The following is a 6,000-nucleotide window of genomic DNA, read 5'->3' as shown; positions in this document are numbered from 1 at the left end:
ACTTCTGTGGACGGCAATAATCGCTTGTTATCGATGATGTCTTTGATGTATTTTGCATAGGAAGGTACATGTAAGACATCAATTAGGGGATGCTCACATGTATCTTCTCTATCATCTTGACAAAACAATTGTAGCAAACATATAAAACTAATGAGAGATACAAAAGAGAGGGGGTACAAAGATTTTACCAAGCCATGCTCTTGACACTATCAGGAATCCAAGCAAAGCTTGCCTCCCTCTAGACCTAGCCGCTAGCTATGCCCTAGAATATGGTGGAGCTCTAAGGATGATTATGGTTTCTATCTTCTCAACTGACTTGATCAGGGTTTGATGCCTCAGAGGGGTGGCAGGGGCTGGTATATATAGGCCAGTGTCAATCCTGAGCCCTCGGATCAAACCGACTTGAATGGATTTAGATGCAATCTAGGAGGCGGTGAAGAACCGACATAACAAGGCAGAGGCTGATAGGTGGGCCAGGGGGCCGACCAACCTATACGTGGGGCCAGCTGGCCCCACTTGGTGGCCTCTCGCCCTTCGTCGTGGTGTGGTGTGGTGTCTTCTGGTGTCCTCTAGAACCTTCTAGAGTTGTTTATGCCGCAATTAGGCATGATTAATTCTAGCTTCTATGTCCACCTTGACGGTTTTCTTGACAAACCCTACAGAAAACACATATTCACCAAAACTCATGGAATTTGTTAGTTTAAACCCCTAAACCTATGTTGGTGATTACTCTCATGCCCTTATACATGTTATATTGACAGTTTATAATGTTTGTTATCTACCATCAACAAACTCTCTCAAGCTTAACCTTTGCTCATCCCTGAGCAATGCTAAACTCAGTAAATGGATTAGGAGTTGCATCAATGTTTTTACTCCTCAAAAGTACACATGCATTCAAACAAGAATGCTCCTCTAGATTAGAATAAACCGATTCGACTTTCAAACTTACCCATATTACCTTGTACCATGAGACTTCATAGCCTTCACTTGGGTCTTGAGCAATTGAAAGACAGAACGATCAAGCCAAGCACTATGTCTCAAGTTCTTTGCTCAACTATTATTCTAGAGTTTTTATGGGTTTTCAAAAGAAAACTCAGAGCTTCCATTGTATGACACTCTCAAGTCTCTCAATATATGTGGTATTTGTGGATCCTCACCAAGGCAGTAATAATGTTATGCCTTTCTTCCTACAACTAAGGCTTATGTGGAGCTCATAGGAGTGGAAAAAGCATGAAAGAGCATACTTGCAATACATATATTGTAAAGTCAAACCTCAGATCCAAAGAGGGTTAAGTCACACAATCAAATCAAGATGTGCATGTGTGTGGATGTATATGGTGGATATATATGGTCAAGATGTGTGTGCATGAGCTTCCATTGTATGGGTTGCCCTAGGATTTTTCCTTTATTATTAACAGGGGTAGCTACAACAATTTGAGCTAATTGTGTTTCTATCATTTTATTAAAGCTCAATTGATTTTAACAGTGGAAGATAAATCTTCTATTTTTGAGTTAATATTTTCTAGCATTTTGTCATTATAAGTTAGCTTTTTAGTAAGGCTTTCATTTATTTTTGCTTGCCCTAAGACTAGGTCTTCCAAGGTAGGTTGTGTCACACCCAATTTTAAGAACAAAAGAGGATGTATAAAGTCTTATGTGCACCCCAGGAACGGTCGCACACATAAGTGGACAAATTGTGAATTGTACCAATACAGTGTTTATTACATAGCGAATAAATATTCAACACATAGTCTCAAACATAGATATAATAGATGCTAAGATAACTCTCTTGCGGAAGCTCCAACAGGGACGTCAACTGGTGAACACCAAGCCTAATACTCATCACAATAATCTTCAATCCAATCTTGATCTGTTACCCATCCGAGATTTTTCCAACATAAAAGATAAAGCAAGGCATAAGTACATGTCGTACTTAACAAGATAACTAAGGGTTCATGAGGCTCAAATAGCTGACACTGGTTTACTGCGGTTAGCATTTAAGTCACCATCAAGTTTAGCATTTATTAACGTCAAGGTAGCAATAATCCCATAACACATGATCAATGAATATGAATAATCAATATCTTAAACAATTAACATAAATGATCATCTTAACAAGTAAAAGTCATTATCCCTTAAGGTAAGTGTTCCATGGTCGCTCGTATCCGTGAGCACGGCTATTATAACAGTTTTACACTCTGCAGAGGTTGTACACTTTCACTGTGAGTCATGATTTCCAAATGTATGGGTTTGCAAGGTCCAAAACACCGAAAACCATATAAAGCCACCCAAGAGCTCATCTAACCGGCCAGGGCCACAGGGTCATTAGATATAGGAACCCCCTTCCAAAAATAAAGTAAAAGGCCGCTTCCAAAGCTAGGCTCAATAGGACAAAGGCTATCCTATACCCAACTCACAGACCTCTAACCAGCTAGAAAAGGGTTTCTCAAATAACTAGAGCTAGAGCCATATAGCCCTCACAACTGTACGTTAATCCTGGATAATCAGTTACAAGACAAGTCCTTCTGTTGCTAAAAAGTCATCTTGTTTATGTTTATAGCATATTCATTAATCAAGTTTCAAGATCATGATTGTTGCACTAGCAATAGAACTACCCAATGCAAACCTCCCAAGGTGACAAGGTAATTGAGTATTCAAAACCTAGGAAATCCTACCATAGGTAGCAAGGAAGACACATGCATATGTATTTTAGTGAGCATCATGAATAGGACAACAAGGAAGGTCCTTAGCTATACTTGCCTTGATCAAAGTTCTCCTAAAAGTCTTGCTGGTCTTGTTGGTCGTAGAAGTTCTCTTGATCACCAACATAAACCTCACCGTCTGAACTCGATCAACATCACCAAGCAGCAACATACAATCATCCGAGCAATCATACACAAGGCAAACAAATAGATTTAATTAGAACAGTACACCAACAGAGACAAACAGTTTTGAAAAGTTCATAAAACTATTCTACACGTTGCTACGATCACACAGACGCGAAGATCACGAAAAACGGAGTTACAACGAGAAAGTTAGGATTAAAACAAGTTTCCCTATTAAAGAAATAGATTAAATCTAAACTCAAAATTTAAAGTTCAAAAACATGGTAACAAATTATATGAACAGATAGATCTCGAAAAGATGAATCTAACGCAAGTTGAACGGTCCAATTTGGAGTTAAAACAAATAAGTTATGAGCAATTAAAGGTAGTGGCAAAACTGTAATTAGATGGAACTTGATTTTGAATCTATTAAATGAAAAATATGTTTTCCAAAAGAGAAAACGTATTCTCAGGAATCCGCTTTGGACTGCGGGTTCAACATCTAAAGAGCCCAGGGGCTCTTTAGCAAATATTCCCCGCGAAGGGGTGTCGGCCTCTACTGGCCGTCCGATCAAGGATGACCGGCCGAGATTAGATCGGCGCGGGTGACGGTGGCAACGGCCGGAGAAGAAGGGCCACACGGCAGCGCTCCATGATCGGTGGTGAGGACCTCACCGGTGTTGCCGGTTCAGGCGATTTCGGCCATCCCAAGACACGGGACCGGTACCAATCGAAAGAGGAGGGCAAGGCGAGCTCACCTAGCTAGAAGAAGACACCGACGGTGAACCGACGAGAGCGCGCGGCACGACGGGGCGGCGGCGGCGTTCCTGCGCACAATGAAGTCGTCGTTCAAGCCAAATTGGACCGGGAAAAGACTCAGGAAGATGCGCGGGGTCAAGATGAAGCTACCTAGCTAGCTTACCAAGATGATGAAGGAACGTAGCGGTGGAATTTGACGGCGCGGTGGCCTTCTAGGGTTGCGGCTGCCGCTGTGACCTTGTACGCATGAGTGAAGGCGGCGGTTCGCTTAGGGTTGTTAAGGGCATTGCGGAAGCGGCATTAGGCCTTTATAGGGGTAGGGCGTGGTGCGGATGCCCACGCGCAGATCGGCACTCGGTCGGTGTCCGGTTTGACACCGAGCTGGAGGAGGAGGAAGATACCGCTGACGTGCGGGCCAGCCTCGTCAGCGAGACAGGGAGAGAAGAGGGCTGCTGCCGCAGTGGGCTACCGTGAGCTGGGCCTCAACTTCGGCCCAAGAAGGAGGGGGAAGGAGGTCAGCTGCGCGCTGGGCCAGAGGGAAAGATGCGCCTCGCGGCCAGAACAGAGAAGAAAGAATTTCCATTTTTTTCTTTTTATTTCTAGAATTTTCAAATGGATTCACAAAAGGGATTTGAATTCCTTTTCACATGCAACAAAAACTAGTCCATCACAAATAAAATATGCTCCAACATGAGTGCATCAACATGTCTCTAGCCTTAGGATAAATTTTAATTTCACAAAAATTATTTATTTATCTAGATTTGCATGCTCACAACATTACTAATAAATCAAATTCACTTATTTCAATGTGATGCAAATTTTTGGGTGTTACAAATCTACCCCCCTTAAGAGAATCTCGTCCTCGATATTAGGTTGTGCTTACTCAAACAACTGCGGGTATGTCTTTCTCAATTCATCCTCTCTTTCCCAAGTTGCCTCTGCTTCCGAATACCGATTCCACTGAACCTTGCACATCCTAATTGTTCTGCTTCTTGTAACTTTCTCAGCTATATCCATAATCTTAATTGGAAACTCCTCATATGTTAGATCATCCTTAACAACAAGTTCCTCTAATGGTATGTGCTCCTCAGGCACATGCAAACACTTCTTAAGTTGAGACACATGGAACACATCATGGACACCAGACAGGTTCTCAGGCAATTCTAATTGATAAGCCACTTCTCCACATCTCTTTAAAACTTTAAACGAACCAACATACCTTGGTGCTAGTTTACCTTTCATGTTGAACCTTTTTACACTTCTCATAGGTGATACTTTTAAATAGACATAATCTCCTTCTTCAAATACCAAGTCTCTTCTTCGATTATCTGCATAGCTCTTCTGACGGGTTTGTGCCACTCTCAAGTTATCTCTAATCTTTCTCACCTGCTCTTTAGCGTTTCTCAGCACATCTAGTCCAAACACTTGACTTTCACCTGTTTGATTCCAAAACAAGGGTGTTCTACACTTACGCCCATACAAAGCTTCAAACGGTGACATCTTGAGACTCTGTTGATAGCTGTTGTTGTATGAGAACTCTACATAACACAAACTCTTATCCCAACTAGTACCATGCTGCAACACACATGCTCTCAACATGTCTTCTAAAATCTGATTAAGTCTCTCTGTCTGTCCATCAGTCTGAGGATGGTAGGCTATGCTAAAATTCAACTTTGTGCCCAGCGAAGTGTGTACTTGTTTCCAAAAATGAGAAGTGAACTATGAACCTCTATCAGACACAATCTTCTTTGGAATACCATGCAAACTCACTATCCTTTCCATGTATAGTTCTGCTAACTTTGGTCCTCTATAAGTGGTCTTGATAGGTAAGAAGTGAGCAACTTTAGTCAAACGATCCACAATCACCCATATTGAATCATAACCTTTCTGAGTACGTGGTAACCCCACTATGAAGTCCATTCCAACTTCTTCCCACTTCCACTCAGGTATCTTCATAGGTTGCAACAATCCTGCAGGTCGCTGATGCTCAGCTTTCACTCTCTGACAAGTATCACATATGGCAACATACTCAGCTACATCTTTCTTCAGACCATACCACCAATACTTCTCTTTAAGATCTAGATACATCTTAGTACTGCCAGGATGGATAGAATAAGTTGAATCATGTGCTTCACGTAGAATTGCATCACGAATGGCTTTCACTTCAGGCACACAGATTCTTTTTCCAAACCATAGGGTCCCATTCTCATCTATGCTGAAACCCAGAGCTTTCCCAAGCGCTACATTACCTGCTATCTCCCTTAGTTTCTCATCCTCCAACTGACCCTTACGTATCTCAAGCTCTAGTGTAGGTGTCACTTCTATCTCCATAGCATTATAAGCAATACCAAGGTTCAAGTGCTGAAGCTCTTCCCATAACTCCTTTGGCATAGGCACCATCTCAAGCTCATTGGCA

The sequence above is a fragment of the Miscanthus floridulus genome, chromosome 3, assembly GCF_019320115.1.
Source record: "Miscanthus floridulus cultivar M001 chromosome 3, ASM1932011v1, whole genome shotgun sequence".
Classification (NCBI taxonomy): domain Eukaryota; kingdom Viridiplantae; phylum Streptophyta; class Magnoliopsida; order Poales; family Poaceae; genus Miscanthus; species Miscanthus floridulus.
Note: the sequence above shows the minus strand (reverse complement) of the source record.